This window comes from Nelumbo nucifera, chromosome 4, assembly GCF_055504915.1.
Source record: "Nelumbo nucifera cultivar China Antique chromosome 4, China Antique-T2T, whole genome shotgun sequence".
Taxonomy (NCBI): Eukaryota; Viridiplantae; Streptophyta; class Magnoliopsida; order Proteales; family Nelumbonaceae; genus Nelumbo; species Nelumbo nucifera.
This window is the reverse complement of record NC_142652.1, coordinates 51,817,543-51,845,542: the sequence shown is the minus strand read 5'-3', so window position 1 is coordinate 51,845,542 and position 28,000 is coordinate 51,817,543. Positions and strand designations below refer to the sequence as shown.

The 28,000-nt window shown below is 46.8% G+C and overlaps 45 non-coding genes and 14 pseudogenes across 45 annotated transcripts; all 59 read left to right on the top strand.

Annotated features, from left to right (window-relative positions):
* Window positions 1-223: 223 nt before the first annotated feature.
* On the top strand, window positions 224-342 carry LOC148795954 (5S ribosomal RNA). Its single transcript, XR_016070713.1, has one exon. It is a non-coding gene; the product is annotated as a 5S ribosomal RNA (ribosomal RNA).
* A 355-nt stretch (window positions 343-697) lies between these two features.
* LOC148795953 (5S ribosomal RNA) lies at window positions 698-816 on the top strand. The gene has a single exon (XR_016075807.1). It is a non-coding gene; the product is annotated as a 5S ribosomal RNA (ribosomal RNA).
* A 356-nt stretch (window positions 817-1,172) lies between these two features.
* LOC148795952 (5S ribosomal RNA) lies at window positions 1,173-1,291 on the top strand. Its single transcript, XR_016072200.1, has one exon. It is a non-coding gene; the product is annotated as a 5S ribosomal RNA (ribosomal RNA).
* A 354-nt stretch (window positions 1,292-1,645) lies between these two features.
* On the top strand, window positions 1,646-1,764 carry LOC148795951 (5S ribosomal RNA). The gene has a single exon (XR_016070998.1). It is a non-coding gene; the product is annotated as a 5S ribosomal RNA (ribosomal RNA).
* A 354-nt stretch (window positions 1,765-2,118) lies between these two features.
* LOC148795950 (5S ribosomal RNA) lies at window positions 2,119-2,237 on the top strand. Its single transcript, XR_016073876.1, has one exon. It is a non-coding gene; the product is annotated as a 5S ribosomal RNA (ribosomal RNA).
* A 356-nt stretch (window positions 2,238-2,593) lies between these two features.
* On the top strand, window positions 2,594-2,712 carry LOC148795949 (5S ribosomal RNA). The gene has a single exon (XR_016072933.1). It is a non-coding gene; the product is annotated as a 5S ribosomal RNA (ribosomal RNA).
* A 353-nt stretch (window positions 2,713-3,065) lies between these two features.
* On the top strand, window positions 3,066-3,184 carry LOC148795948 (5S ribosomal RNA; annotated as a pseudogene).
* A 355-nt stretch (window positions 3,185-3,539) lies between these two features.
* Window positions 3,540-3,658, top strand: LOC148795947 (5S ribosomal RNA; annotated as a pseudogene).
* Window positions 3,659-4,013: 355 nt separating this feature from the next.
* On the top strand, window positions 4,014-4,132 carry LOC148795946 (5S ribosomal RNA). The gene has a single exon (XR_016072421.1). It is a non-coding gene; the product is annotated as a 5S ribosomal RNA (ribosomal RNA).
* Window positions 4,133-4,486: 354 nt separating this feature from the next.
* On the top strand, window positions 4,487-4,605 carry LOC148795945 (5S ribosomal RNA; annotated as a pseudogene).
* Window positions 4,606-4,959: 354 nt separating this feature from the next.
* LOC148795944 (5S ribosomal RNA) lies at window positions 4,960-5,078 on the top strand. Its single transcript, XR_016075806.1, has one exon. It is a non-coding gene; the product is annotated as a 5S ribosomal RNA (ribosomal RNA).
* A 355-nt stretch (window positions 5,079-5,433) lies between these two features.
* Window positions 5,434-5,552, top strand: LOC148795943 (5S ribosomal RNA). The gene has a single exon (XR_016075303.1). It is a non-coding gene; the product is annotated as a 5S ribosomal RNA (ribosomal RNA).
* A 353-nt stretch (window positions 5,553-5,905) lies between these two features.
* LOC148795942 (5S ribosomal RNA) lies at window positions 5,906-6,024 on the top strand. Its single transcript, XR_016070760.1, has one exon. It is a non-coding gene; the product is annotated as a 5S ribosomal RNA (ribosomal RNA).
* A 355-nt stretch (window positions 6,025-6,379) lies between these two features.
* On the top strand, window positions 6,380-6,498 carry LOC148795941 (5S ribosomal RNA). Its single transcript, XR_016075805.1, has one exon. It is a non-coding gene; the product is annotated as a 5S ribosomal RNA (ribosomal RNA).
* Window positions 6,499-6,854: 356 nt separating this feature from the next.
* Window positions 6,855-6,973, top strand: LOC148795940 (5S ribosomal RNA). The gene has a single exon (XR_016070972.1). It is a non-coding gene; the product is annotated as a 5S ribosomal RNA (ribosomal RNA).
* Window positions 6,974-7,327: 354 nt separating this feature from the next.
* Window positions 7,328-7,446, top strand: LOC148795939 (5S ribosomal RNA). Its single transcript, XR_016072838.1, has one exon. It is a non-coding gene; the product is annotated as a 5S ribosomal RNA (ribosomal RNA).
* Window positions 7,447-7,800: 354 nt separating this feature from the next.
* On the top strand, window positions 7,801-7,919 carry LOC148795938 (5S ribosomal RNA). Its single transcript, XR_016073875.1, has one exon. It is a non-coding gene; the product is annotated as a 5S ribosomal RNA (ribosomal RNA).
* A 356-nt stretch (window positions 7,920-8,275) lies between these two features.
* LOC148795937 (5S ribosomal RNA) lies at window positions 8,276-8,394 on the top strand. Its single transcript, XR_016072932.1, has one exon. It is a non-coding gene; the product is annotated as a 5S ribosomal RNA (ribosomal RNA).
* Window positions 8,395-8,747: 353 nt separating this feature from the next.
* On the top strand, window positions 8,748-8,866 carry LOC148795936 (5S ribosomal RNA; annotated as a pseudogene).
* Window positions 8,867-9,221: 355 nt separating this feature from the next.
* Window positions 9,222-9,340, top strand: LOC148795935 (5S ribosomal RNA; annotated as a pseudogene).
* A 355-nt stretch (window positions 9,341-9,695) lies between these two features.
* LOC148795934 (5S ribosomal RNA) lies at window positions 9,696-9,814 on the top strand. The gene has a single exon (XR_016072420.1). It is a non-coding gene; the product is annotated as a 5S ribosomal RNA (ribosomal RNA).
* Window positions 9,815-10,168: 354 nt separating this feature from the next.
* LOC148795933 (5S ribosomal RNA) lies at window positions 10,169-10,287 on the top strand. Its single transcript, XR_016073874.1, has one exon. It is a non-coding gene; the product is annotated as a 5S ribosomal RNA (ribosomal RNA).
* Window positions 10,288-10,643: 356 nt separating this feature from the next.
* On the top strand, window positions 10,644-10,762 carry LOC148795932 (5S ribosomal RNA). Its single transcript, XR_016073551.1, has one exon. It is a non-coding gene; the product is annotated as a 5S ribosomal RNA (ribosomal RNA).
* A 353-nt stretch (window positions 10,763-11,115) lies between these two features.
* LOC148795931 (5S ribosomal RNA) lies at window positions 11,116-11,234 on the top strand (annotated as a pseudogene).
* A 354-nt stretch (window positions 11,235-11,588) lies between these two features.
* On the top strand, window positions 11,589-11,707 carry LOC148795930 (5S ribosomal RNA). The gene has a single exon (XR_016075804.1). It is a non-coding gene; the product is annotated as a 5S ribosomal RNA (ribosomal RNA).
* Window positions 11,708-12,062: 355 nt separating this feature from the next.
* LOC148795929 (5S ribosomal RNA) lies at window positions 12,063-12,181 on the top strand. The gene has a single exon (XR_016075302.1). It is a non-coding gene; the product is annotated as a 5S ribosomal RNA (ribosomal RNA).
* Window positions 12,182-12,534: 353 nt separating this feature from the next.
* On the top strand, window positions 12,535-12,653 carry LOC148795928 (5S ribosomal RNA). Its single transcript, XR_016072418.1, has one exon. It is a non-coding gene; the product is annotated as a 5S ribosomal RNA (ribosomal RNA).
* A 354-nt stretch (window positions 12,654-13,007) lies between these two features.
* On the top strand, window positions 13,008-13,126 carry LOC148795927 (5S ribosomal RNA; annotated as a pseudogene).
* Window positions 13,127-13,480: 354 nt separating this feature from the next.
* On the top strand, window positions 13,481-13,599 carry LOC148795926 (5S ribosomal RNA). The gene has a single exon (XR_016075803.1). It is a non-coding gene; the product is annotated as a 5S ribosomal RNA (ribosomal RNA).
* Window positions 13,600-13,954: 355 nt separating this feature from the next.
* Window positions 13,955-14,073, top strand: LOC148795925 (5S ribosomal RNA). Its single transcript, XR_016075301.1, has one exon. It is a non-coding gene; the product is annotated as a 5S ribosomal RNA (ribosomal RNA).
* Window positions 14,074-14,426: 353 nt separating this feature from the next.
* LOC148795924 (5S ribosomal RNA) lies at window positions 14,427-14,545 on the top strand. Its single transcript, XR_016070759.1, has one exon. It is a non-coding gene; the product is annotated as a 5S ribosomal RNA (ribosomal RNA).
* Window positions 14,546-14,900: 355 nt separating this feature from the next.
* Window positions 14,901-15,019, top strand: LOC148795923 (5S ribosomal RNA). Its single transcript, XR_016075802.1, has one exon. It is a non-coding gene; the product is annotated as a 5S ribosomal RNA (ribosomal RNA).
* Window positions 15,020-15,375: 356 nt separating this feature from the next.
* LOC148795922 (5S ribosomal RNA) lies at window positions 15,376-15,494 on the top strand. The gene has a single exon (XR_016070961.1). It is a non-coding gene; the product is annotated as a 5S ribosomal RNA (ribosomal RNA).
* A 354-nt stretch (window positions 15,495-15,848) lies between these two features.
* LOC148795921 (5S ribosomal RNA) lies at window positions 15,849-15,967 on the top strand. The gene has a single exon (XR_016070992.1). It is a non-coding gene; the product is annotated as a 5S ribosomal RNA (ribosomal RNA).
* A 354-nt stretch (window positions 15,968-16,321) lies between these two features.
* On the top strand, window positions 16,322-16,440 carry LOC148795920 (5S ribosomal RNA). Its single transcript, XR_016075673.1, has one exon. It is a non-coding gene; the product is annotated as a 5S ribosomal RNA (ribosomal RNA).
* A 356-nt stretch (window positions 16,441-16,796) lies between these two features.
* On the top strand, window positions 16,797-16,915 carry LOC148795919 (5S ribosomal RNA). Its single transcript, XR_016072931.1, has one exon. It is a non-coding gene; the product is annotated as a 5S ribosomal RNA (ribosomal RNA).
* A 353-nt stretch (window positions 16,916-17,268) lies between these two features.
* LOC148795918 (5S ribosomal RNA) lies at window positions 17,269-17,387 on the top strand (annotated as a pseudogene).
* A 355-nt stretch (window positions 17,388-17,742) lies between these two features.
* On the top strand, window positions 17,743-17,861 carry LOC148795917 (5S ribosomal RNA; annotated as a pseudogene).
* A 355-nt stretch (window positions 17,862-18,216) lies between these two features.
* Window positions 18,217-18,335, top strand: LOC148795916 (5S ribosomal RNA). The gene has a single exon (XR_016072417.1). It is a non-coding gene; the product is annotated as a 5S ribosomal RNA (ribosomal RNA).
* A 354-nt stretch (window positions 18,336-18,689) lies between these two features.
* Window positions 18,690-18,808, top strand: LOC148795915 (5S ribosomal RNA). The gene has a single exon (XR_016073872.1). It is a non-coding gene; the product is annotated as a 5S ribosomal RNA (ribosomal RNA).
* Window positions 18,809-19,164: 356 nt separating this feature from the next.
* Window positions 19,165-19,283, top strand: LOC148795914 (5S ribosomal RNA). Its single transcript, XR_016072657.1, has one exon. It is a non-coding gene; the product is annotated as a 5S ribosomal RNA (ribosomal RNA).
* A 353-nt stretch (window positions 19,284-19,636) lies between these two features.
* LOC148795913 (5S ribosomal RNA) lies at window positions 19,637-19,755 on the top strand (annotated as a pseudogene).
* A 354-nt stretch (window positions 19,756-20,109) lies between these two features.
* Window positions 20,110-20,228, top strand: LOC148795912 (5S ribosomal RNA). The gene has a single exon (XR_016075801.1). It is a non-coding gene; the product is annotated as a 5S ribosomal RNA (ribosomal RNA).
* A 355-nt stretch (window positions 20,229-20,583) lies between these two features.
* On the top strand, window positions 20,584-20,702 carry LOC148795911 (5S ribosomal RNA). The gene has a single exon (XR_016075300.1). It is a non-coding gene; the product is annotated as a 5S ribosomal RNA (ribosomal RNA).
* Window positions 20,703-21,055: 353 nt separating this feature from the next.
* LOC148795910 (5S ribosomal RNA) lies at window positions 21,056-21,174 on the top strand. Its single transcript, XR_016070982.1, has one exon. It is a non-coding gene; the product is annotated as a 5S ribosomal RNA (ribosomal RNA).
* Window positions 21,175-21,528: 354 nt separating this feature from the next.
* Window positions 21,529-21,647, top strand: LOC148795909 (5S ribosomal RNA). The gene has a single exon (XR_016073871.1). It is a non-coding gene; the product is annotated as a 5S ribosomal RNA (ribosomal RNA).
* A 356-nt stretch (window positions 21,648-22,003) lies between these two features.
* LOC148795908 (5S ribosomal RNA) lies at window positions 22,004-22,122 on the top strand. The gene has a single exon (XR_016072594.1). It is a non-coding gene; the product is annotated as a 5S ribosomal RNA (ribosomal RNA).
* A 354-nt stretch (window positions 22,123-22,476) lies between these two features.
* On the top strand, window positions 22,477-22,595 carry LOC148795907 (5S ribosomal RNA). The gene has a single exon (XR_016072930.1). It is a non-coding gene; the product is annotated as a 5S ribosomal RNA (ribosomal RNA).
* A 354-nt stretch (window positions 22,596-22,949) lies between these two features.
* On the top strand, window positions 22,950-23,068 carry LOC148795906 (5S ribosomal RNA; annotated as a pseudogene).
* Window positions 23,069-23,423: 355 nt separating this feature from the next.
* LOC148795905 (5S ribosomal RNA) lies at window positions 23,424-23,542 on the top strand (annotated as a pseudogene).
* Window positions 23,543-23,897: 355 nt separating this feature from the next.
* On the top strand, window positions 23,898-24,016 carry LOC148795904 (5S ribosomal RNA). Its single transcript, XR_016072416.1, has one exon. It is a non-coding gene; the product is annotated as a 5S ribosomal RNA (ribosomal RNA).
* Window positions 24,017-24,370: 354 nt separating this feature from the next.
* On the top strand, window positions 24,371-24,489 carry LOC148795903 (5S ribosomal RNA). Its single transcript, XR_016073870.1, has one exon. It is a non-coding gene; the product is annotated as a 5S ribosomal RNA (ribosomal RNA).
* A 356-nt stretch (window positions 24,490-24,845) lies between these two features.
* Window positions 24,846-24,964, top strand: LOC148795902 (5S ribosomal RNA). The gene has a single exon (XR_016072656.1). It is a non-coding gene; the product is annotated as a 5S ribosomal RNA (ribosomal RNA).
* A 353-nt stretch (window positions 24,965-25,317) lies between these two features.
* Window positions 25,318-25,436, top strand: LOC148795901 (5S ribosomal RNA; annotated as a pseudogene).
* A 355-nt stretch (window positions 25,437-25,791) lies between these two features.
* LOC148795900 (5S ribosomal RNA) lies at window positions 25,792-25,910 on the top strand. Its single transcript, XR_016070129.1, has one exon. It is a non-coding gene; the product is annotated as a 5S ribosomal RNA (ribosomal RNA).
* Window positions 25,911-26,265: 355 nt separating this feature from the next.
* Window positions 26,266-26,384, top strand: LOC148795899 (5S ribosomal RNA; annotated as a pseudogene).
* Window positions 26,385-26,739: 355 nt separating this feature from the next.
* On the top strand, window positions 26,740-26,858 carry LOC148795898 (5S ribosomal RNA). Its single transcript, XR_016072415.1, has one exon. It is a non-coding gene; the product is annotated as a 5S ribosomal RNA (ribosomal RNA).
* Window positions 26,859-27,212: 354 nt separating this feature from the next.
* On the top strand, window positions 27,213-27,331 carry LOC148795897 (5S ribosomal RNA). The gene has a single exon (XR_016073869.1). It is a non-coding gene; the product is annotated as a 5S ribosomal RNA (ribosomal RNA).
* Window positions 27,332-27,686: 355 nt separating this feature from the next.
* On the top strand, window positions 27,687-27,805 carry LOC148795896 (5S ribosomal RNA). The gene has a single exon (XR_016072414.1). It is a non-coding gene; the product is annotated as a 5S ribosomal RNA (ribosomal RNA).
* Window positions 27,806-28,000: the final 195 nt, after the last annotated feature.

Below are 28,000 nucleotides of genomic sequence, written 5' to 3'. Positions count from 1 at the left end.
CAAGAACCGGGCTTTCGGCATTCGTCATGCATTGTGGGCCCCGCGATAGTATTGCATCTATCCGGAGGTGCGGCAGATCTGAAAAGCAAACACTCCGCTCACGTAGGAGCTTGTGCACGGTTACCAAGGGAAAGAGGCTGCATACACATTTTTTTCAAATCTAAAACAATTAATGGAAGGGAGCAAGATAGGTCATAAAGATCTAAGCGAGCATGAATTAAACGGGTGATATCATACCAGCACTAATGCACCGGATCTCATCAGAACTCCGAAGTTAAGTGTGCTTGGGCGAGAGTAGTATTAGGATGGGTGACCTCCTGGGAAGTCCTTGTGTTTCACCCCAATTTTATTAATATTTTATTTCGATATCGTATTTGCAAATTCCATTTGTCGTTTCGGCGAGACAAACTCAAACAACGCGCCGGATACTCGGACCATTTGCGGCACGATCGTCATTACTGAATGGGAACCGTGCAAAAACCGGGCTTTTGGCATTCGTCGTGCATTGTGGGCCCCGCGATAGTATTGCATCTATCCGGGGGTGCGGCAGATCTGAAAAGCAAACACTCTGCTCACGTAGGAGCTTGTGCACGGTTACCAAGGGAGGAAGGCTGCATACACAGTTTTTTCAAGTCTAAAACAATTAATGGAGGGGAGCAAGATAGTGCATAAAGATCTAAGCGAGCATGAATTAAACGGGTGCGATCATACCAGCACTAATGCACCGGGTCCCATCAGAACTCCGAAGTTAAGTGTGCATGGGCGGGAGTAGTCCTAGGATGGGTGACCTCCTGGGAAGTCCTCGTGTTGCACCCCAATTTTATTAATATTTTATTTCGATATCGTATTTGCAAATTCCATTTGTCGTTTCGGCGAGACAAACGCAAACAACGCGCCGGATACTCGGACCATTTGCGGCACGATTGTCATTACTGAATGGGAACCGTGAAAAAACCGGGCTTTTGGCATTCGTCGTGCATTGTGGGCCCCGCGATAGTATTGCATCTATCCGGGGGTGCGGCAGATCTAAAAAGCAAACACTCTGCTCACGTAAGAGCTTGTGCACGGTTACCAAGGGAGGAAGGCTGCATACACAGTTTTTTTCAAGTCTAAAACAATTAATGGAGGGGAGCAAGATAGTGCATAAAGATCTAAGCGAGCATGAATTAAACGGGTGCGATCATACCAGCACTAATGCACCGGATCCCATCAGAACTCCGAAGTTAAGCGTTCTTGGGCGAGAGTAGTACTAGGATGGGTGACCTCCTGGGAATTCCTCGTGTTGCACCCCAATTTTATTAATATTTTATTTTGATTTGTATTTGCAAATTCCATTTGTTGTTTCTGGGAGACAACTGGAAACAATGCGTCGGATACTCGGACCATTTGCGGCACGATCGTCATTACTGAATGGCGACGATGCAAGAACCGGGCTTTCGGCATTCGTCATGCATTGTGGGCCCCGCGATAGTATTGCATCTATCCGGGGGTGCGGCAGATCTGAAATACAAACACTCTGCTCACGTAGGAGCTTGTGCACGGTTACCAAGGGAGGAAGGCTGCATACACAGTTTTTTCAAATCTAAAACAATTAATGGAGGGGAGCAAGATAGTGCATAAAGATCTAAGCGAGCATGAATTAAACGGGTGCGATCATACCAGCACTAATGCACCGGATCCCATCAGAACTCCGAAGTTAAGCGTGCTTGGGCGAGAGTAGTACTAGGATGGGTGACCTCCTGGGAAGTCCTTGTGTTGCACCCCAATTTTATTAATATTTTATTTTGATTTGTATTTGCAAATTCCATTTGTTGTTTCTGGGAGACAACTGGAAACAATGCGTCGGATACTCGGACCATTTGCGGCACGATCGTCATTACTGAATGGCAACGATGCAAGAACCGGGCTTTCGGCATTCGTCATGCATTGTGGGCCCCGCGATAGTATTGCATCTATCCGGGGGTGCGGCAGATCTGAAATGCAAACACTCTGCTCACGTAGGAGCTTGTGCACGGTTACCAAGGGAGGAAGGCTGCATACACAGTTTTTTCAAATCTAAAACAATTAATGGAGGGGAGCAAGATAGTGCATAAAGATCTAAGCGAGCATGAATTAAACGGGTGCGATCATACCAGCACTAATGCACCGGATCCCATCAGAACTCCGAAGTTAAGTGTGCATGGGCGGGAGTAGTCCTAGGATGGGTGACCTCCTGGGAAGTCCTCGTGTTGCACCCCAATTTTATTAATATTTTATTTCGATATCGTATTTGCAAATTCCATTTGTCGTTTCGGCGAGACAAACGCAAACAACGCGCCGGATACTCGGACCATTTGCGGCACGATTGTCATTACTGAATGGGAACCGTGAAAAAACCGGGCTTTTGGCATTCGTCGTGCATTGTGGGCCCCGCGATAGTATTGCATCTATCCGGGGGTGCGGCAGATCTAAAAAGCAAACACTCTGCTGACGTAAGAGCTTGTGCACGGTTACCAAGGGAGGAAGGCTGCATACACAGTTTTTTTCAAGTCTAAAACAATTAATGGAGGGGAGCAAGATAGTGCATAAAGATCTAAGCGAGCATGAATTAAACGGGTGCGATCATACCAGCACTAATGCACCGGATCCCATCAGAACACCGAAGTTAAGCGTGCTTGGGCGAGAGTAGTACTAGGATGGGTGACCTCCTGGGAAGTCCTCGTGTTGCACCCCAATTTTATTAATATTTTATTTTGATTTGTATTTGCAAATTCCATTTGTTGTTTCTGGGAGACAACTGGAAACAATGCGTCGGATACTCGGACCATTTGCGGCACGATCGTCATTACTGAATGGCAACGATGCAAGAACCGGTTTTCGGCATTCGTCATGCATTGTGGGCCCCGCGATAGTATTGCATCTATCCGGGGGTGCGGCAGATCTGAAATACAAACACTCTGCTCACGTAGGAGCTTGTGCACGGTTACCAAGGGAGGAAGGCTGCATACACAGTTTTTTCAAATCTAAAACAATTAATGGAGGGGAGCAAGATAGTGCATAAAGATCTAAGCGAGCATGAATTAAACGGGTGCTATCATACCAGCACTAATGCACCGTATCTCATCAGAACTCCGAAGTTAAGTGTGCTTGGGCGAGAGTAGTATTAGGATGGGTGACCTCCTGGGAAGTCCTTGTGTTTCACCCCAATTTTATTAATATTTTATTTCGATATCGTATTTGCAAATTCCATTTGTCGTGTCGGCGAGACAAACTCAAACAACGCGCCGGATACTCGGACCATTTGCGGCACGATCGTCATTACTGAATGGGAACCGTGCAAAAACCGGGCTTTTGGCATTCGTCGTGCATTGTGGGCCCCGCGATAGTATTGCATCTATCCGGGGGTGCGGCAGATCTGAAAAGCAAACACTCTGCTCACATAGGAGCTTGTGCACGGTTACCAAGGGAGGAAGGCTGCATACACAGTTTTTTCAAGTCTAAAACAATTAATGGAGGGGAGCAAGATAGTGCATAAAGATCTAAGCGAGCATGAATTAAACGGGTTAGATCATACCAGCACTAATGCACCGGATCCCATCAGAACTCCGAAGTTAAGTGTGCATGGGCGGGAGTAGTCCTAGGATGGGTGACCTCCTGGGAAGTCCTCGTGTTGCACCCCAATTTTATTAATATTTTATTTCGATATCGTATTTGCAAATTCCATTTGTCGTTTCGGCGAGACAAACGCAAACAACGCGCCGGATACTCGGACCATTTGCGGCACAATCGTCATTACTGAATGAGAACCGTGCAAAAACCGGGCTTTTGGCATTCGTCGTGCATTGTGGGCCCCGCGATAGTATTGCATCTATCCGGGGGTGCGACAGATCTGAAAAGCAAACACTCTGCTCACGTAGGAGCTTGTGCACGGTTACCAAGGGAGGAAGGCTGCATACACAGTTTTTTCAAGTCTAAAACAATTAATGGAGGGGAGCAAGATAGTGCACAAAGATCTAAGCGAGCATGAATTAAACGGGTGCGATCATACCAGCACTAATGCACCGGATCTCATCAGAACTCCGAAGTTAAGCGTGCTTGGGCGAGAGTAGTACTAGGAAGGGTGACCTCCTGGGAAGTCCTCGTGTTGCACCCCAACTTTATTAATATTTTATTTTGATTTGTATTTGCAAATTCCATATGTTGTTTCTGGGAGACAACTGGAAACAATGCGTCGGATACTCGGACCATTTGCGGCACGATCGTCATTACTGAATGGCCACGATGCAAGAACCGGGCTTTCGGCATTCGTCATGCATTGTGGGCCCCGCGATAGTATTGCATCTATCCGGAGGTGCGGCAGATCTGAAAAGCAAACACTTCGCTCACGTAGGAGCTTGTGCACGGTTACCAAGGGAAAGAGGCTGCATACACATTTTTTTCAAATCTAAAACAATTAATGGTAGGGAGCAAGATAGGTCATAAAGATCTAAGCGAGCATGAATTAAACGGGTGCTATCATACCAGCACTAATGCACCGGATTTCATCAGAACTCCGAAGTTAAGTGTGCTTGGGCGAGAGTAGTATTAGGATGGGTGACCTCCTGGGAAGTCCTTTTGTGTCACCCCAATTTTATTAATATTTTATTTCGATATCGTATTTGCAAATTCCATTTGCGTTTCGGCGAGACAAACTCAAACAACGCGCCGGATACTCGGACCATTTGCGGCACGATCGTCATTACTGAATGGGAACCGTGCAAAAACCGGGCTTTTGGCATTCGTCGTGCATTGTGGGCCCCGCGATAGTATTGCATCTATCCGGGGGTGCGGCAGATCTGAAAAGCAAACACTCTGCTCACGTAGGAGCTTGTGCACGGTTACCAAGGGAGGAAGGCTGCATACACAGTTTTTTCAAGTCTAAAACAATTAATGGAGGGGAGCAAGATAGTGCATAAAGATCTAAGCGAGCATGAATTAAACGGGTGCGATCATACCAGCACTAATGCACCGGGTCCCATCAGAACTCCGAAGTTAAGTGTGCATGGGCGGGAGTAGTCCTAGGATGGGTGACCTCCTGGGAAGTCCTCGTGTTGCACCCCAATTTTATTAATATTTTATTTCGATATCGTATTTGCAAATTCCATTTGTCGTTTCGGCGAGACAAACGCAAACAACGCGCCGGATACTCGGACCATTTGCGGCACAATCGTCATTACTGAATGAGAACCGTGCAAAAACCGGGCTTTTGGCATTCGTCGTGCATTGTGGGCCCCGCGATAGTATTGCATCTATCCGGGGGTGCGGCAGATCTAAAAAGCAAACACTCTGCTCACGTAAGAGCTTGTGCACGGTTACCAAGGGAGGAAGGCTGCATACACAGTTTTTTCAAGTCTAAAACAATTAATGGAGGGGAGCAAGATAGTGCATAAAGATCTAAGCGAGCATGAATTAAACGGGTGCGATCATACCAGCACTAATGCACCGGATCCCATCAGAACTCTGAAGTTAAGCGTGCTTGGGCGAGAGTAGTACTAGGATGGGTGAACTCCTGGGAAGTCCTCGTGTTGCACCCCAATTTTATTAATATTTTATTTTGATTTGTATTTGCAAATTCCATTTGTTGTTTCTGGGAGATACTGGAAACAATGCGTCGGATACTCGGACCATTTGCGGCACGATCGTCATTACTGAATGGCCACGATGCAAGAACCGGGCTTTCGGCATTCGTCATGCATTGTGGGCCCCGCGATAGTATTGCATCTATCCGGAGGTGCGGCAGATCTGAAAAGCAAACACTCCGCTCACGTAGGAGCTTGTGCACGGTTACCAAGGGAAAGAGGCTGCATACACATTTTTTTCAAATCTAAAACAATTAATGGAAGGGAGCAAGATAGGTCATAAAGATCTAAGCGAGCATGAATTAAACGGGTGATATCATACCAGCACTAATGCACCGGATCTCATCAGAACTCCGAAGTTAAGTGTGCTTGGGCGAGAGTAGTATTAGGATGGGTGACCGCCTGGGAAGTCCTTGTGTTTCACCCCAATTTTATTAATATTTTATTTCGATATCGTATTTGCAAATTCCATTTGTCGTTTCGGCGAGACAAACTCAAACAACGCGCCGGATACTCGGACCATTTGCGGCACGATCGTCATTACTGAATGGGAACCGTGCAAAAACCGGGCTTTTGGCATTCGTCGTGCATTGTGGGCCCCGCGATAGTATTGCATCTATCCGGGGGTGCGGCAGATCTGAAAAGCAAACACTCTGCTCACGTAGGAGCTTCTGCACGGTTACCAAGGGAGGAAGGCTGCATACACAGTTTTTTCAAGTCTAAAACAATTAATGGAGGGGAGCAAGATAGTGCATAAAGATCTAAGCGAGCATGAATTAAACGGGTGCGATCATACCAGCACTAATGCACCGGGTCCCATCAGAACTCCGAAGTTAAGTGTGCATGGGCGGGAGTAGTCCTAGGATGGGTGACCTCCTGGGAAGTCCTCGTGTTGCACCCCAATTTTATTAATATTTTATTTCGATATCGTATTTGCAAATTCCATTTGTCGTTTCGGCGAGACAAACGCAAACAACGCGCCGGATACTCGGACCATTTGCGGCACGATTGTCATTACTGAATGGGAACCGTGAAAAAACCGGGCTTTTGGCATTCGTCGTGCATTGTGGGCCCCGCGATAGTATTGCATCTATCCGGGGGTGCGGCAGATCTAAAAAGCAAACACTCTGCTCACGTAAGAGCTTGTGCACGGTTACCAAGGGAGGAAGGCTGCATACACAGTTTTTTTCAAGTCTAAAACAATTAATGGAGGGGAGCAAGATAGTGCATAAAGATCTAAGCGAGCATGAATTAAACGGGTGCGATCATACCAGCACTAATGCACCGGATCCCATCAGAACTCCGAAGTTAAGCGTGCTTGGGCGAGAGTAGTACTAGGATGGGTGACCTCCTGGGAATTCCTCGTGTTGCACCCCAATTTTATTAATATTTTATTTTGATTTGTATTTGCAAATTCCATTTGTTGTTTCTGGGAGACAACTGGAAACAATGCGTCGGATACTCGGACCATTTGCGGCACGATCGTCATTACTGAATGGCGACGATGCAAGAACCGGGCTTTCGGCATTCGTCATGCATTGTGGGCCCCGCGATAGTATTGCATCTATCCGGGGGTGCGGCAGATCTGAAATACAAACACTCTGCTCACGTAGGAGCTTGTGCACGGTTACCAAGGGAGGAAGGCTGCATACACAGTTTTTTCAAATCTAAAACAATTAATGGAGGGGAGCAAGATAGTGCATAAAGATCTAAGCGAGCATGAATTAAACGGGTGCGATCATACCAGCACTAATGCATCGGATCCCATCAGAACTCCGAAGTTAAGCGTGCTTGGGCGAGAGTAGTACTAGGATGGGTGACCTCCTGGGAAGTCCTTGTGTTGCACCCCAATTTTATTAATATTTTATTTTGATTTGTATTTGCAAATTCCATTTGTTGTTTCTGGGAGACAACTGGAAACAATGCGTCGGATACTCGGACCATTTGCGGCACGATCGTCATTACTGAATGGCAACGATGCAAGAACCGGGCTTTCGGCATTCGTCATGCATTGTGGGCCCCGCGATAGTATTGCATCTATCCGGGGGTGCGGCAGATCTGAAATGCAAACACTCTGCTCACGTAGGAGCTTGTGCACGGTTACCAAGGGAGGAATGCTGCATACACAGTTTTTTCAAATCTAAAACAATTAATGGAGGGGAGCAAGATAGTGCATAAAGATCTAAGCGAGCATGAATTAAACGGGTGCGATCATACCAGCACTAATGCACCGGATCCCATCAGAACTCCGAAGTTAAGTGTGCATGGGCGGGAGTAGTCCTAGGATGGGTGACCTCCTGGGAAGTCCTCGTGTTGCACCCCAATTTTATTAATATTTTATTTCGATATCGTATTTGCAAATTCCATTTGTCGTTTCGGCGAGACAAACGCAAACAACGCGCCGGATACTCGGACCATTTGCGGCACGATTGTCATTACTGAATGGGAACCGTGAAAAAACCGGGCTTTTGGCATTCGTCGTGCATTGTGGGCCCCGCGATAGTATTGCATCTATCCGGGGGTGCGGCAGATCTAAAAAGCAAACACTCTGCTGACGTAAGAGCTTGTGCACGGTTACCAAGGGAGGAAGGCTGCATACACAGTTTTTTTCAAGTCTAAAACAATTAATGGAGGGGAGCAAGATAGTGCATAAAGATCTAAGCGAGCATGAATTAAACGGGTGCGATCATACCAGCACTAATGCACCGGATCCCATCAGAACACCGAAGTTAAGCGTGCTTGGGCGAGAGTAGTACTAGGATGGGTGACCTCCTGGGAAGTCCTCGTGTTGCACCCCAATTTTATTAATATTTTATTTTGATTTGTATTTGCAAATTCCATTTGTTGTTTCTGGGAGACAACTGGAAACAATGCGTCGGATACTCGGACCATTTGCGGCACGATCGTCATTACTGAATGGCAACGATGCAAGAACCGGCTTTCGGCATTCGTCATGCATTGTGGGCCCCGCGATAGTATTGCATCTATCCGGGGGTGCGGCAGATCTGAAATACAAACACTCTGCTCACGTAGGAGCTTGTGCACGGTTACCAAGGGAGGAAGGCTGCATACACAGTTTTTTCAAATCTAAAACAATTAATGGAGGGGAGCAAGATAGTGCATAAAGATCTAAGCGAGCATGAATTAAACGGGTGCTATCATACCAGCACTAATGCACCGTATCTCATCAGAACTCCGAAGTTAAGTGTGCTTGGGCGAGAGTAGTATTAGGATGGGTGACCTCCTGGGAAGTCCTTGTGTTTCACCCCAATTTTATTAATATTTTATTTCGATATCGTATTTGCAAATTCCATTTGTCGTGTCGGCGAGACAAACTCAAACAACGCGCCGGATACTCGGACCATTTGCGGCACGATCGTCATTACTGAATGGGAACCGTGCAAAAACCGGGCTTTTGGCATTCGTCGTGCATTGTGGGCCCCGCGATAGTATTGCATCTATCCGGGGGTGCGGCAGATCTGAAAAGCAAACACTCTGCTCACATAGGAGCTTGTGCACGGTTACCAAGGGAGGAAGGCTGCATACACAGTTTTTTCAAGTCTAAAACAATTAATGGAGGGGAGCAAGATAGTGCATAAAGATCTAAGCGAGCATGAATTAAACGGGTTAGATCATACCAGCACTAATGCACCGGATCCCATCAGAACTCCGAAGTTAAGTGTGCATGGGCGGGAGTAGTCCTAGGATGGGTGACCTCCTGGGAAGTCCTCGTGTTGCACCCCAATTTTATTAATATTTTATTTCGATATCGTATTTGCAAATTCCATTTGTCGTTTCGGCGAGACAAACGCAAACAACGCGCCGGATACTCGGACCATTTGCGGCACAATCGTCATTACTGAATGAGAACCGTGCAAAAACCGGGCTTTTGGCATTCGTCGTGCATTGTGGGCCCCGCGATAGTATTGCATCTATCCGGGGGTGCGACAGATCTGAAAAGCAAACACTCTGCTCACGTAGGAGCTTGTGCACGGTTACCAAGGGAGGAAGGCTGCATACACAGTTTTTTCAAGTCTAAAACAATTAATGGAGGGGAGCAAGATAGTGCACAAAGATCTAAGCGAGCATGAATTAAACGGGTGCGATCATACCAGCACTAATGCACCGGATCTCATCAGAACTCCGAAGTTAAGCGTGCTTGGGCGAGAGTAGTACTAGGAAGGGTGACCTCCTGGGAAGTCCTCGTGTTGCACCCCAACTTTATTAATATTTTATTTTGATTTGTATTTGCAAATTCCATATGTTGTTTCTGGGAGACAACTGGAAACAATGCGTCGGATACTCGGACCATTTGCGGCACGATCGTCATTACTGAATGGCAACGATGCAAGAACCGGGCTTTCGGCATTCGTCATGCATTGTGGGCCCCGCGATAGTATTGCATCTATCCGGGGGTGCGGCAGATCTGAAATGCAAGCACTCTGCTCACGTAGGAGCTTGTGCACGGTTACCAAGGGAGGAATGCTGCATACACAGTTTTTTCAAATCTAAAACAATTAATGGAGGGGAGCAAGATAGTGCATAAAGATCTAAGCGAGCATGAATTAAACGGGTGCGATCATACCAGCACTAATGCACCGGATCCCATCAGAACTCCGAAGTTAAGTGTGCATGGGCGGGAGTAGTCCTAGGATGGGTGACCTCCTGGGAAGTCCTCGTGTTGCACCCCAATTTTATTAATATTTTATTTCGATATCGTATTTGCAAATTCCATTTGTCGTTTCGGCGAGACAAACGCAAACAACGCGCCGGATACTCGGACCATTTGCGGCACGATTGTCATTACTGAATGGGAACCGTGAAAAAACCGGGCTTTTGGCATTCGTCGTGCATTGTGGGCCCCGCGATAGTATTGCATCTATCCGGGGGTGCGGCAGATCTAAAAAGCAAACACTCTGCTCACGTAAGAGCTTGTGCACGGTTACCAAGGGAGGAAGGCTGCATACACAGTTTTTTTCAAGTCTAAAACAATTAATGGAGGGGAGCAAGATAGTGCATAAAGATCTAAGCGAGCATGAATTAAACGGGTGTGATCATACCTGCACTAATGCACCGGATCCCATCAGAACTCTGAAGTTAAGCGTGCTTGGGCGAGAGTAGTACTAGGATGGGTGACCTCCTGGGAAGTCCTCGTGTTGCATCCCAATTTTATTAATATTTTATTTTGATTTGTATTTGCAAATTCCATTTGTTGTTTCTGGGAGATACTGGAAACAATGCGTCGGATACTCGGACCATTTGCGGCACGATCGTCATTACTGAATGGCCACGATGCAAGAACCGGGCTTTCGGCATTCGTCATGCATTGTGGGCCCCGCGATAGTATTGCATCTATCCGGAGGTGCGGCAGATCTGAAAAGCAAACACTCCGCTCACGTAGGAGCTTGTGCACGGTTACCAAGGGAAAGAGGCTGCATACACATTTTTTTCAAATCTAAAACAATTAATGGTAGGGAGCAAGATAGGTCATAAAGATCTAAGCGAGCATGAATTAAACGGGTGCTATCATACCAGCACTAATGCACCGGATCTCATCAGAACTCCGAAGTTAAGTGTGCTTGGGCGAGAGTAGTATTAGGATGGGTGACCTCCTGGGAAGTCCTTTTGTGTCACCCCAATTTTATTAATATTTTATTTCGATATCGTATTTGCAAATTCCATTTGCGTTTCGGCGAGACAAACTCAAACAACGCGCCGGATACTCGGACCATTTGCGGCACGATCGTCATTACTGAATGGGAACCGTGCAAAAACCGGGCTTTTGGCATTCGTCGTGCATTGTGGGCCCCGCGATAGTATTGCATCTATCCGGGGGTGCGGCAGATCTGAAAAGCAAACACTCTGCTCACGTAGGAGCTTGTGCACGGTTACCAAGGGAGGAAGGCTGCATACACAGTTTTTTCAAGTCTAAAACAATTAATGGAGGGGAGCAAGATAGTGCATAAAGATCTAAGCGAGCATGAATTAAACGGGTGCGATCATACCAGCACTAATGCACCGGGTCCCATCAGAACTCCGAAGTTAAGTGTGCATGGGCGGGAGTAGTCCTAGGATGGGTGACCTCCTGGGAAGTCCTCGTGTTGCACCCCAATTTTATTAATATTTTATTTCGATATCGTATTTGCAAATTCCATTTGTCGTTTCGGCGAGACAAACGCAAACAACGCGCCGGATACTCGGACCATTTGCGGCACAATCGTCATTACTGAATGAGAACCGTGCAAAAACCGGGCTTTTGGCATTCGTCGTGCATTGTGGGCCCCGCGATAGTATTGCATCTATCCGGGGGTGCGGCAGATCTCAAAAGCAAACACTCTACTCACGTAAGAGCTTGTGCACGGTTACCAAGGGAGGAAGGCTGCATACACAGTTTTTTCAAGTCTAAAACAATTAATGGAGGGGAGCAAGATAGTGCATAAAGATCTAAGCGAGCATGAATTAAACGGGTGCGATCATACCAGCACTAATGCACCGGATCCCATCAGAACTCTGAAGTTAAGCGTGCTTGGGCGAGAGTAGTACTAGGATGGGTGAACTCCTGGGAAGTCCTCGTGTTGCACCCCAATTTTATTAATATTTTATTTTGATTTGTATTTGCAAATTCCATTTGTTGTTTCTGGGAGATACTGGAAACAATGCGTCGGATACTCGGACCATTTGCGGCACGATCGTCATTACTGAATGGCCACGATGCAAGAACCGGGCTTTCGGCATTCGTCATGCATTGTGGGCCCCGCGATAGTATTGCATCTATCCGGAGGTGCGGCAGATCTGAAATACAAACACTCTGCTCACGTAGGAGCTTGTGCACGGTTACCAAGGGAGGAAGGCTGCATACACAGTTTTTTCAAGTCTAAAACAATTAATGGAGGGGAGCAAGATAGTGCACAAAGATCTAAGCGAGCATGAATTAAACGGGTGCGATCATACCAGCACTAATGCACCGGATCTCATCAGAACTCCGAAGTTAAGCGTGCTTGGGCGAGAGTAGTACTAGGAAGGGTGACCTCCTGGGAAGTCCTCGTGTTGCACCCCAACTTTATTAATATTTTATTTTGATTTGTATTTGCAAATTCCATATGTTGTTTCTGGGAGACAACTGGAAACAATGCGTCGGATACTCGGACCATTTGCGGCACGATCGTCATTACTGAATGGCCACGATGCAAGAACCGGGCTTTCGGCATTCGTCATGCATTGTGGGCCCCGCGATAGTATTGCATCTATCCGGAGGTGCGGCAGATCTGAAAAGCAAACACTCCGCTCACGTAGGAGCTTGTGCACGGTTACCAAGGGAAAGAGGCTGCATACACATTTTTTTCAAATCTAAAACAATTAATGGTAGGGAGCAAGATAGGTCATAAAGATCTAAGCGAGCATGAATTAAACGGGTGCTATCATACCAGCACTAATGCACCGGATCTCATCAGAACTCCGAAGTTAAGTGTGCTTGGGCGAGAGTAGTATTAGGACGGGTGACCTCCTGGGAAGTCCTTTTGTGTCACCCCAATTTTATTAATATTTTATTTCGATATCGTATTTGCAAATTCCATTTGCGTTTCGGCGAGACAAACTCAAACAACGCGCCGGATACTCGGACCATTTGCGGCACGATCGTCATTACTGAATGGGAACCGTGCAAAAACCGGGCTTTTGGCATTCGTCGTGCATTGTGGGCCCCGCGATAGTATTGCATCTATCCGGGGGTGCGGCAGATCTGAAAAGCAAACACTCTGCTCACGTAGGAGCTTGTGCACGGTTACCAAGGGAGGAAGGCTGCATACACAGTTTTTTCAAGTCTAAAACAATTAATGGAGGGGAGCAAGATAGTGCATAAAGATCTAAGCGAGCATGAATTAAACGGGTGCGATCATACCAGCACTAATGCACCGGGTCCCATCAGAACTCCGAAGTTAAGTGTGCATGGGCGGGAGTAGTCCTAGGATGGGTGACCTCCTGGGAAGTCCTCGTGTTGCACCCCAATTTTATTAATATTTTATTTCGATATCGTATTTGCAAATTCCATTTGTCGTTTCGGCGAGACAAACGCAAACAACGCGCCGGATACTCGGACCATTTGCGGCACCATCGTCATTACTGAATGAGAACCGTGCAAAAACCGGGCTTTTGGCATTCGTCGTGCATTGTGGGCCCCGCGATAGTATTGCATCTATCCGGGGGTGCGGCAGATCTAAAAAGCAAACACTCTGCTCACGTAAGAGCTTGTGCACGGTTACCAAGGGAGGAAGGCTGCATACACAGTTTTTTCAAGTCTAAAACAATTAATGGAGGGGAGCAAGATAGTGCATAAAGATCTAAGCGAGCATGAATTAAACGGGTGCGATCATACCAGCACTAATGCACCGGATCCCATCAGAACTCTGAAGTTAAGCGTGCTTGGGCGAGAGTAGTACTAGGATGGGTGAACTCCTGGGAAGTCCTCGTGTTGCACCCCAATTTTATTAATATTTTATTTTGATTTGTATTTGCAAATTCCATTTGTTGTTTCTGGGAGATACTGGAAACAATGCGTCGGATACTCGGACCATTTGCGGCACGATCGTCATTACTGAATGGCCACGATGCAAGAACCGGGCTTTCGGCATTCGTCATGCATTGTGGGCCCCGCGATAGTATTGCATCTATCCGGAGGTGCGGCAGATCTGAAAAGCAAACACTCCGCTCACGTAGGAGCTTGTGCACGGTTACCAAGGGAAAGAGGCTGCATACACATTTTTTTCAAATCTAAAACAATTAATGGAAGGGAGCAAGATAGGTCATAAAGATCTAAGCGAGCATGAATTAAACGGGTGATATCATACCAGCACTAATGCACCGGATCTCATCAGAACTCCGAAGTTAAGTGTGCTTGGGCGAGAGTAGTATTAGGATGGGTGACCGCCTGGGAAGTCCTTGTGTTTCACCCCAATTTTATTAATATTTTATTTCGATATCGTATTTGCAAATTCCATTTGTCGTTTCGGCGAGACAAACTCAAACAACGCGCCGGATACTCGGACCATTTGCGGCACGATCGTCATTACTGAATGGGAACCGTGCAAAAACCGGGCTTTTGGCATTCGTCGTGCATTGTGGGCCCCGCGATAGTATTGCATCTATCCGGGGGTGCGGCAGATCTGAAAAGCAAACACTCTGCTCACGTAGGAGCTTCTGCACGGTTACCAAGGGAGGAAGGCTGCATACACAGTTTTTTCAAGTCTAAAACAATTAATGGAGGGGAGCAAGATAGTGCATAAAGATCTAAGCGAGCATGAATTAAACGGGTGCGATCATACCAGCACTAATGCACCGGGTCCCATCAGAACTCCGAAGTTAAGTGTGCATGGGCGGGAGTAGTCCTAGGATGGGTGACCTCCTGGGAAGTCCTCGTGTTGCACCCCAATTTTATTAATATTTTATTTCGATATCGTATTTGCAAATTCCATTTGTCGTTTCGGCGAGACAAACGCAAACAACGCGCCGGATACTCGGACCATTTGCGGCACGATTGTCATTACTGAATGGGAACCGTGAAAAAACCGGGCTTTTGGCATTCGTCGTGCATTGTGGGCCCCGCGATAGTATTGCATCTATCCGGGGGTGCGGCAGATCTAAAAAGCAAACACTCTGCTCACGTAAGAGCTTGTGCACGGTTACCAAGGGAGGAAGGCTGCATACACAGTTTTTTTCAAGTCTAAAACAATTAATGGAGGGGAGCAAGATAGTGCATAAAGATCTAAGCGAGCATGAATTAAACGGGTGCGATCATACCAGCACTAATGCACCGGATCCCATCAGAACTCCGAAGTTAAGCGTGCTTGGGCGAGAGTAGTACTAGGATGGGTGACCTCCTGGGAATTCCTCGTGTTGCACCCCAATTTTATTAATATTTTATTTTGATTTGTATTTGCAAATTCCATTTGTTGTTTCTGGGAGACAACTGGAAACAATGCGTCGGATACTCGGACCATTTGCGGCACGATCGTCATTACTGAATGGCGACGATGCAAGAACCGGGCTTTCGGCATTCGTCATGCATTGTGGGCCCCGCGATAGTATTGCATCTATCCGGGGGTGCGGCAGATCTGAAATACAAACACTCTGCTCACGTAGGAGCTTGTGCACGGTTACCAAGGGAGGAAGGCTGCATACACAGTTTTTTCAAATCTAAAACAATTAATGGAGGGGAGCAAGATAGTGCATAAAGATCTAAGCGAGCAAGAATTAAACGGGTGCGATCATACCAGCACTAATGCACCGGATCCCATCAGAACTCCGAAGTTAAGCGTGCTTGGGCGAGAGTAGTACTAGGATGGGTGACCTCCTGGGAAGTCCTTGTGTTGCACCCCAATTTTATTAATATTTTATTTTGATTTGTATTTGCAAATTCCATTTGTTGTTTCTGGGAGACAACTGGAAACAATGCGTCGGATACTCGGACCATTTGCGGCACGATCGTCATTACTGAATGGCAACGATGCAAGAACCGGGCTTTCGGCATTCGTCATGCATTGTGGGCCCCGCGATAGTATTGCATCTATCCGGGGGTGCGGCAGATCTGAAATGCAAACACTCTGCTCACGTAGGAGCTTGTGCACGGTTACCAAGGGAGGAATGCTGCATACACAGTTTTTTCAAATCTAAAACAATTAATGGAGGGGAGCAAGATAGTGCATAAAGATCTAAGCGAGCATGAATTAAACGGGTGCGATCATACCAGCACTAATGCACCGGATCCCATCAGAACTCTGAAGTTAAGTGTGCATGGGCGGGAGTAGTCCTAGGATGGGTGACCTCCTGGGAAGTCCTCGTGTTGCACCCCAATTTTATTAATATTTTATTTCGATATCGTATTTGCAAATTCCATTTGTCGTTTCGGCGAGACAAACGCAAACAACGCGCCGGATACTCGGACCATTTGCGGCACGATTGTCATTACTGAATGGGAACCGTGAAAAAACCGGGCTTTTGGCATTCGTCGTGCATTGTGGGCCCCGCGATAGTATTGCATCTATCCGGGGGTGCGGCAGATCTAAAAAGCAAACACTCTGCTGACGTAAGAGCTTGTGCACGGTTACCAAGGGAGGAAGGCTGCATACACAGTTTTTTTCAAGTCTAAAACAATTAATGGAGGGGAGCAAGATAGTGCATAAAGATCTAAGCGAGCATGAATTAAACGGGTGCGATCATACCAGCACTAATGCACCGGATCCCATCAGAACACCGAAGTTAAGCGTGCTTGGGCGAGAGTAGTACTAGGATGGGTGACCTCCTGGGAAGTCCTCGTGTTGCACCCCAATTTTATTAATATTTTATTTTGATTTGTATTTGCAAATTCCATTTGTTGTTTCTGGGAGACAACTGGAAACAATGCGTCGGATACTCGGACCATTTGCGGCACGATCGTCATTACTGAATGGCAACGATGCAAGAACCGGCTTTCGGCATTCGTCATGCATTGTGGGCCCCGCGATAGTATTGCATCTATCCGGGGGTGCGGCAGATCTGAAATACAAACACTCTGCTCACGTAGGAGCTTGTGCACGGTTACCAAGGGAGGAAGGCTGCATACACAGTTTTTTCAAATCTAAAACAATTAATGGAGGGGAGCAAGATAGTGCATAAAGATCTAAGCGAGCATGAATTAAACGGGTGCTATCATACCAGCACTAATGCACCGTATCTCATCAGAACTCCGAAGTTAAGTGTGCTTGGGCGAGAGTAGTATTAGGATGGGTGACCTCCTGGGAAGTCCTTGTGTTTCACCCCAATTTTATTAATATTTTATTTCGATATCGTATTTGCAAATTCCATTTGTCGTGTCGGCGAGACAAACTCAAACAACGCGCCGGATACTCGGACCATTTGCGGCACGATCGTCATTACTGAATGGGAACCGTGCAAAAACCGGGCTTTTGGCATTCGTCGTGCATTGTGGGCCCCGCGATAGTATTGCATCTATCCGGGGGTACGGCAGATCTGAAAAGCAAACACTCTGCTCACATAGGAGCTTGTGCACGGTTACCAAGGGAGGAAGGCTGCATACACAGTTTTTTCAAGTCTAAAACAATTAATGGAGGGGAGCAAGATAGTGCATAAAGATCTAAGCGAGCATGAATTAAACGGGTTAGATCATACCAGCACTAATGCACCGGATCCCATCAGAACTCCGAAGTTAAGTGTGCATGGGCGGGAGTAGTCCTAGGATGGGTGACCTCCTGGGAAGTCCTCGTGTTGCACCCCAATTTTATTAATATTTTATTTCGATATCGTATTTGCAAATTCCATTTGTCGTTTCGGCGAGACAAACGCAAACAACGCGCCGGATACTCGGACCATTTGCGGCACAATCGTCATTACTGAATGAGAACCGTGCAAAAACCGGGCTTTTGGCATTCGTCGTGCATTGTGGGCCCCGCGATAGTATTGCATCTATCCGGGGGTGCGACAGATCTGAAAAGCAAACACTCTGCTCACGTAGGAGCTTGTGCACGGTTACCAAGGGAGGAAGGCTGCATACACAGTTTTTTCAAGTCTAAAACAATTAATGGAGGGGAGCAAGATAGTGCACAAAGATCTAAGCGAGCATGAATTAAACGGGTGCGATCATACCAGCACTAATGCACCGGATCTCATCAGAACTCCGAAGTTAAGCGTGCTTGGGCGAGAGTAGTACTAGGAAGGGTGACCTCCTGGGAAGTCCTCGTGTTGCACCCCAACTTTATTAATATTTTATTTTGATTTGTATTTGCAAATTCCATATGTTGTTTCTGGGAGACAACTGGAAACAATGCGTCGGATACTCGGACCATTTGCGGCACGATCGTCATTACTGAATGGCAACGATGCAAGAACCGGGCTTTCGGCATTCGTCATGCATTGTGGGCCCCGCGATAGTATTGCATCTATCCGGGGGTGCGGCAGATCTGAAATGCAAACACTCTGCTCACGTAGGAGCTTGTGCACGGTTACCAAGGGAGGAATGCTGCATACACAGTTTTTTCAAATCTAAAACAATTAATGGAGGGGAGCAAGATAGTGCATAAAGATCTAAGCGAGCATGAATTAAACGGGTGCGATCATACCAGCACTAATGCACCGGATCCCATCAGAACTCCGAAGTTAAGTGTGCATGGGCGGGAGTAGTCCTAGGATGGGTGACCTCCTGGGAAGTCCTCGTGTTGCACCCCAATTTTATTAATATTTTATTTCGATATCGTATTTGCAAATTCCATTTGTCGTTTCGGCGAGACAAACGCAAACAACGCGCCGGATACTCGGACCATTTGCGGCACGATTGTCATTACTGAATGGGAACCGTGAAAAAACCGGGCTTTTGGCATTCGTCGTGCATTGTGGGCCCCGCGATAGTATTGCATCTATCCGGGGGTGCGGCAGATCTAAAAAGCAAACACTCTGCTCACGTAAGAGCTTGTGCACGGTTACCAAGGGAGGAAGGCTGCATACACAGTTTTTTTCAAGTCTAAAACAATTAATGGAGGGGAGCAAGATAGTGCATAAAGATCTAAGCGAGCATGAATTAAACGGGTGTGATCATACCTGCACTAATGCACCGGATCCCATCAGAACTCTGAAGTTAAGCGTGCTTGGGCGAGAGTAGTACTAGGATGGGTGACCTCCTGGGAAGTCCTCGTGTTGCACCCCAATTTTATTAATATTTTATTTTGATTTGTATTTGCAAATTCCATTTGTTGTTTCTGGGAGATACTGGAAACAATGCGTCGGATACTCGGACCATTTGCGGCACGATCGTCATTACTGAATGGCCACGATGCAAGAACCGGGCTTTCGGCATTCGTCATGCATTGTGGGCCCCGCGATAGTATTGCATCTATCCAGAGGTGCGGCAGATCTGAAAAGCAAACACTCCGCTCACGTAGGAGCTTGTGCACGGTTACCAAGGGAAAGAGGCTGCATACACATTTTTTTCAAATCTAAAACAATTAATGGTAGGGAGCAAGATAGGTCATAAAGATCTAAGCGAGCATGAATTAAACGGGTGCTATCATACCAGCACTAATGCACCGGATCTCATCAGAACTCCGAAGTTAAGTGTGCTTGGGCGAGAGTAGTATTAGGATGGGTGACCTCCTGGGAAGTCCTTTTGTGTCACCCCAATTTTATTAATATTTTATTTCGATATCGTATTTGCAAATTCCATTTGCGTTTCGGCGAGACAAACTCAAACAACGCGCCGGATACTCGGACCATTTGCGGCACGATCGTCATTACTGAATGGGAACCGTGCAAAAACCGGGCTTTTGGCATTCGTCGTGCATTGTGGGCCCCGCGATAGTATTGCATCTATCCGGGGGTGCGGCAGATCTGAAAAGCAAACACTCTGCTCACGTAGGAGCTTGTGCACGGTTACCAAGGGAGGAAGGCTGCATACACAGTTTTTTCAAGTCTAAAACAATTAATGGAGGGGAGCAAGATAGTGCATAAAGATCTAAGCGAGCATGAATTAAACGGGTGCGATCATACCAGCACTAATGCACCGGGTCCCATCAGAACTCCGAAGTTAAGTGTGCATGGGCGGGAGTAGTCCTAGGATGGGTGACCTCCTGGGAAGTCCTCGTGTTGCACCCCAATTTTATTAATATTTTATTTCGATATCGTATTTGCAAATTCCATTTGTCGTTTCGGCGAGACAAACGCAAACAACGCGCCGGATACTCGGACCATTTGCGGCACAATCGTCATTACTGAATGAGAACCGTGCAAAAACCGGGCTTTTGGCATTCGTCGTGCATTGTGGGCCCCGCGATAGTATTGCATCTATCCGGGGGTGCGGCAGATCTAAAAAGCAAACACTCTACTCACGTAAGAGCTTGTGCACGGTTACCAAGGGAGGAAGGCTGCATACACAGTTTTTTCAAGTCTAAAACAATTAATGGAGGGGAGCAAGATAGTGCATAAAGATCTAAGCGAGCATGAATTAAACGGGTGCGATCATACCAGCACTAATGCACCGGATCCCATCAGAACTCTGAAGTTAAGCGTGCTTGGGCGAGAGTAGTACTAGGATGGGTGAACTCCTGGGAAGTCCTCGTGTTGCACCCCAATTTTATTAATATTTTATTTTGATTTGTATTTGCAAATTCCATTTGTTGTTTCTGGGAGATACTGGAAACAATGCGTCGGATACTCGGACCATTTGCGGCACGATCGTCATTACTGAATGGCCACGATGCAAGAACCGGGCTTTCGGCATTCGTCATGCATTGTGGGCCCCGCGATAGTATTGCATCTATCCGGAGGTGCGGCAGATCTGAAATACAAACACTCTGCTCACGTAGGAGCTTGTGCACGGTTACCAAGGGAGGAAGGCTGCATACACAGTTTTTTCAAATCTAAAACAATTAATGGAGGGGAGCAAGATAGTGCATAAAGATCTAAGCGAGCATGAATTAAACGGGTGCGATCATACCAGCACTAATGCACCGGATCCCATCAGAACTCCGAAGTTAAGCGTGCTTGGGCGAGAGTAGTACTAGGATGGGTGACCTCCTGGGAAGTCCTTGTGTTGCACCCCAATTTTATTAATATTTTATTTTGATTTGTATTTGCAAATTCCATTTGTTGTTTCTGGGAGACAACTGGAAACAATGCGTCGGATACTCGGACCATTTGCGGCACGATCGTCATTACTGAATGGCAACGATGCAAGAACCGGGCTTTCGGCATTCGTCATGCATTGTGGGCCCCGCGATAGTATTGCATCTATCCGGGGGTGCGGCAGATCTGAAATGCAAACACTCTGCTCACGTAGGAGCTTGTGCACGGTTACCAAGGGAGGAATGCTGCATACACAGTTTTTTCAAATCTAAAACAATTAATGGAGGGGAGCAAGATAGTGCATAAAGATCTAAGCGAGCATGAATTAAACGGGTGCGATCATACCAGCACTAATGCACCGGATCCCATCAGAACTCCGAAGTTAAGTGTGCATGGGCGGGAGTAGTCCTAGGATGGGTGACCTCCTGGGAAGTCCTCGTGTTGCACCCCAATTTTATTAATATTTTATTTCGATATCGTATTTGCAAATTCCATTTGTCGTTTCGGCGAGACAAACGCAAACAACGCGCCGGATACTCGGACCATTTGCGGCACGATTGTCATTACTGAATGGGAACCGTGAAAAAACCGGGCTTTTGGCATTCGTCGTGCATTGTGGGCCCCGCGATAGTATTGTATCTATCCGGGGGTGCGGCAGATCTAAAAAGCAAACACTCTGCTCACGTAAGAGCTTGTGCACGGTTACCAAGGGAGGAAGGCTGCATACACAGTTTTTTTCAAGTCTAAAACAATTAATGGAGGGGAGCAAGATAGTGCATAAAGATCTAAGCGAGCATGAATTAAACGGGTGTGATCATACCAACACTAATGCACCGGATCCCATCAGAACTCCGAAGTTAAGCGTGTCTGGGCGAGAGTAGTATTAGGATGGGTGACCTCCTGGGAAGTCCTCGTGTTGCACCCCAATTTTATTAATATTTTATTTTGATTTGTATTTGCAAATTCCATTTGTTGTTTCTGGGAGACAACTGGAAACAATGCGTCGGATACTCGGACCATTTGCGGCACGATCGTCATTACTGAATGGCAACGATGCAAGAACCAGGCTTTCGGCATTCGTCATGCATTGTGGGCCCCGCGATAGTATTGCATCTATCCGGGGGTGCGGCAGATCTAAAAAGCAAACACTCTGCTCACGTAAGAGCTTGTGCACGGTTACCAAGGGAGGAAGGCTGCATACACAGTTTTTTCAAGTCTAAAACAATTAATGGAGGGGAGCAAGATAGTGCATAAAGATCTAAGCGAGCATGAATTAAACGGGTGCGATCATACCAGCACTAATGCACCGGATCCCATCAGAACACCGAAGTTAAGCGTGCTTGGGCGAGAGTAGTACTAGGATGGGTGACCTCCTGGGAAGTCCTCGTGTTGCACCCCAATTTTATTAATATTTTATTTTGATTTGTATTTGCAAATTCCATTTGTTGTTTCTGGGAGACAACTGGAAACAATGCGTCGGATACTCGGACCATTTGCGGCACGATCGTCATTACTGAATGGCAACGATGCAAGAACCGGGCTTTCGGCATTCGTCATGCATTGTGGGCCCCGCGATAGTATTGCATCTATCCGGGGGTGCGGCAGATCTGAAATACAAACACTCTGCTCACGTAGGAGCTTGTGCACGGTTACCATGGGAGGAAGGCTGCATACACAGTTTTTTCAAATCTAAAACAATTAATGGAGGGGAGCAAGATAGTGCATAAAGATCTAAGCGAGCATGAATTAAACGGGTGCTATCATACCAGCACTAATGCACCGTATCTCATCAGAACTCCGAAGTTAAGTGTGCTTGGGCGAGAGTAGTATTAGGATGGGTGACCTCCTGGGAAGTCCTTGTGTTTCACCCCAATTTTATTAATATTTTATTTCGATATCGTATTTGCAAATTCCATTTGTCGTGTCGGCGAGACAAACTCAAACAACGCGCCGGATACTCGGACCATTTGCGGCACGATCGTCATTACTGAATGGGAACCGTGCAAAAACCGGGCTTTTGGCATTCGTCGTGCATTGTGGGCCCCGCGATAGTATTGCATCTATCCGGGGGTGCGGCAGATCTGAAAAGCAAACACTCTGCTCACATAGGAGCTTGTGCACGGTTACCAAGGGAGGAAGGCTGCATACACAGTTTTTTCAAGTCTAAAACAATTAATGGAGGGGAGCAAGATAGTGCATAAAGATCTAAGCGAGCATGAATTAAACGGGTTAGATCATACCAGCACTAATGCACCGGATCCCATCAGAACTCCGAAGTTAAGTGTGCATGGGCGGGAGTAGTCCTAGGATGGGTGACCTCCTGGGAAGTCCTCGTGTTGCACCCCAATTTTATTAATATTTTATTTCGATATCGTATTTGCAAATTCCATTTGTCGTTTCGGCGAGACAAACGCAAACAACGCGCCGGATACTCGGACCATTTGCGGCACAATCGTCATTACTGAATGAGAACCGTGCAAAAACCGGGCTTTTGGCATTCGTCGTGCATTGTGGGCCCCGCGATAGTATTGCATCTATCCGGGGGTGCGACAGATCTGAAAAGCAAACACTCTGCTCACGTAGGAGCTTGTGCACGGTTACCAAGGGAGGAAGGCTGCATACACAGTTTTTTCAAGTCTAAAACAATTAATGGAGGGGAGCAAGATAGTGCACAAAGATCTAAGCGAGCATGAATTAAACGGGTGCGATCATACCAGCACTAATGCACCGGATCTCATCAGAACTCCGAAGTTAAGCGTGCTTGGGCGAGAGTAGTACTAGGAAGGGTGACCTCCTGGGAAGTCCTCGTGTTGCACCCCAACTTTATTAATATTTTATTTTGATTTGTATTTGCAAATTCCATATGTTGTTTCTGGGAGACAACTGGAAACAATGCGTCGGATACTCGGACCATTTGCGGCACGATCGTCATTACTGAATGGCAACGATGCAAGAACCGGGCTTTCGGCATTCGTCATGCATTGTGGGCCCCGCGATAGTATTGCATCTATCCGGGGGTGCGGCAGATCTGAAATGCAAACACTCTGCTCACGTAGGAGCTTGTGCACGGTTACCAAGGGAGGAATGCTGCATACACAGTTTTTTCAAATCTAAAACAATTAATGGAGGGGAGCAAGATAGTGCATAAAGATCTAAGCGAGCATGAATTAAACGGGTGCGATCATACCAGCACTAATGCACCGGATCCCATCAGAACTCCGAAGTTAAGTGTGCATGGGCGGGAGTAGTCCTAGGATGGGTGACCTCCTGGGAAGTCCTCGTGTTGCACCCCAATTTTATTAATATTTTATTTCGATATCGTATTTGCAAATTCCATTTGTCGTTTCGGCGAGACAAACGCAAACAACGCGCCGGATACTCGGACCATTTGCGGCACGATTGTCATTACTGAATGGGAACCGTGAAAAAACCGGGCTTTTGGCATTCGTCGTGCATTGTGGGCCCCGCGATAGTATTGCATCTATCCGGGGGTGCGGCAGATCTAAAAAGCAAACACTCTGCTCACGTAAGAGCTTGTGCACGGTTACCAAGGGAGGAAGGCTGCATACACAGTTTTTTTCAAGTCTAAAACAATTAATGGAGGGGAGCAAGATAGTGCATAAAGATCTAAGCGAGCATGAATTAAACGGGTGTGATCATACCTGCACTAATGCACCGGATCCCATCAGAACTCTGAAGTTAAGCGTGCTTGGGCGAGAGTAGTACTAGGATGGGTGACCTCCTGGGAAGTCCTCGTGTTGCACCCCAATTTTATTAATATTTTATTTTGATTTGTATTTGCAAATTCCATTTGTTGTTTCTGGGAGATACTGGAAACAATGCGTCGGATACTCGGACCATTTGCGGCACGATCGTCATTACTGAATGGCCACGATGCAAGAACCGGGCTTTCGGCATTCGTCATGCATTGTGGGCCCCGCGATAGTATTGCATCTATCCGGAGGTGCGGCAGATCTGAAAAGCAAACACTCCGCTCACGTAGGAGCTTGTGCACGGTTACCAAGGGAAAGAGGCTGCATACACATTTTTTTCAAATCTAAAACAATTAATGGTAGGGAGCAAGATAGGTCATAAAGATCTAAGCGAGCATGAATTAAACGGGTGCTATCATACCAGCACTAATGCACCGGATCTCATCAGAACTCCGCAGTTAAGTGTGCTTGGGCGAGAGTAGTATTAGGATGGGTGACCTCCTGGGAAGTCCTTTTGTGTCACCCCAATTTTATTCATATTTTATTTCGATATCGTATTTGCAAATTCCATTTGTCGTTTCGGCGAGACAAACTCAAACAACGCGCCGGATACTCGGACCATTTGCGGCACGATCGTCATTACTGAATGGGAACCGTGCAAAAACCGGGCTTTTGGCATTCGTCGTGCATTGTGGGCCCCGCGATAGTATTGCATCTATCCGGGGGTGCGGCAGATCTGAAAAGCAAACACTCTGCTCACGTAGGAGCTTGTGCACGGTTACCAAGGGAGGAAGGCTGCATACACAGTTTTTTCAAGTCTAAAACAATTAATGGAGGGGAGCAAGATAGTGCATAAAGATCTAAGCGAGCATGAATTAAACGGGTGCGATCATACCAGCACTAATGCAGCGGATCCCATCAGAACTCCGAAGTTAAGTGTGCATGGGCGGGAGTAGTCCTAGGATGGGTGACCTCCCGGGAAGTCCTCGTGTTGCACCCCAATTTTATTAATATTTTATTTCGATATCGTATTTGCAAATTCCATTTGTCGTGTCGGCGAGACAAACTCAAACAACGCGCCGGATACTCGGACCATTTGCGGCACGATCGTCATTACTGAATGGGAACCGTGCAAAAACCGGGCTTTTGGAATTCGTCGTGCATTGTGGGCCCCGCGATAGTATTGCATCTATCCGGGGGTGCGGCAGATCTGAAAAGCAAACACTCTGCTCACATAGGAGCTTGTGCACGGTTACCAAGGGAGGAAGGCTGCATACACAGTTTTTTCAAGTCTAAAACAATTAATGGAGGGGAGCAAGATAGTGCATAAAGATCTAAGCGAGCATGAATTAAACGGGTTAGATCATACCAGCACTAATGCACCGGATCCCATCAGAACTCCGAAGTTAAGTGTGCATGGGCGGGAGTAGTCCTAGGATGGGTGACCTCCTGGGAAGTCCTCGTGTTGCACCCCAATTTTATTAATATTTTATTTCGATATCGTATTTGCAAATTCCATTTGTCGTTTCGGCGAGACAAACGCAAACAACGCGCCGGATACTCGGACCATTTGCGGCACAATCGTCATTACTGAATGAGAACCGTGCAAAAACCGGGCTTTTGGCATTCGTCGTGCATTGTGGGCCCCGCGATAGTATTGCATCTATCCGGGGGTGCGACAGATCTGAAAAGCAAACACTCTGCTCACGTAGGAGCTTGTGCACGGTTACCAAGGGAGGAAGGCTGCATACACAGTTTTTTCAAGTCTAAAACAATTAATGGAGGGGAGCAAGATAGTGCACAAAGATCTAAGCGAGCATGAATTAAACGGGTGCGATCATACCAGCACTAATGCACCGGATCTCATCAGAACTCCGAAGTTAAGCGTGCTTGGGCGAGAGTAGTACTAGGAAGGGTGACCTCCTGGGAAGTCCTCGTGTTGCACCCCAACTTTATTAATATTTTATTTTGATTTGTATTTGCAAATTCCATATGTTGTTTCTGGGAGACAACTGGAAACAATGCGTCGGATACTCGGACCATTTGCGGCACGATCGTCATTACTGAATGGCAACGATGCAAGAACCGGGCTTTCGGCATTCGTCATGCATTGTGGGCCCCGCGATAGTATTGCATCTATCCGGGGGTGCGGCAGATCTGAAATGCAAACACTCTGCTCACGTAGGAGCTTGTGCACGGTTACCAAGGGAGGAAGGCTGCATACACAGTTTTTTCAAATCTAAAACAATTAATGGAGGGGAGCAAGATAGTGCATAAAGATCTAAGCGAGCATGAATTAAACGGGTGCGATCATACCAGCACTAATGCACCGGATCCCATCAGAACTCCGAAGTTAAGTGTGCATGGGCGGGAGTAGTCCTAGGATGGGTGACCTCCTGGGAAGTCCTCGTGTTGCACCCCAATTTTATTAATATTTTATTTTGATATCGTATTTGCAAATTCCATTTGTCGTTTCGGCGAGACAAACGCAAACAACGCGCCGGATACTCGAACCATTTGCGGCACGATCGTCATTACTGAATGAGAACCGTGCAAAAACCGGGCTTTTGGCATTCGTCGTGCATTGTGGGCCCCGCGATAGTATTGCATCTATCCGGGGGTGCGACAGATCTGAAAAGCAAACACTCTGCTCACGTAGGAGCTTGTGCACGGTTACCAAGGGAGGAAGGCTGCATACACAGTTTTTTCAAGTCTAAAACAATTAATGGAGGGGAGCAAGATAGTGCACAAAGATCTAAGCGAGCATGAATTAAACGGGTGCGATCATACCAGCACTAATGCACCGGATCTCATCAGAACTCCGAAGTTAAGCGTGCTTGGGCGAGAGTAGTACTAGGAAGGGTGACCTCCTGGGAAGTCCTCGTGTTGCACCCCAATTTTATTAATATTTTATTTCGATATCGTATTTGCAAATTCCATTTGTCGTTTCGGCGAGACAAACGCAAACAACGCGCCGGATACTCGGACCATTTGCGGCACGATTGTCATTACTGAATGGGAACCGTGAAAAAACCGGGCTTTTGGCATTCGTCGTGCATTGTGGGCCCCGCGATAGTATTGCATCTATCC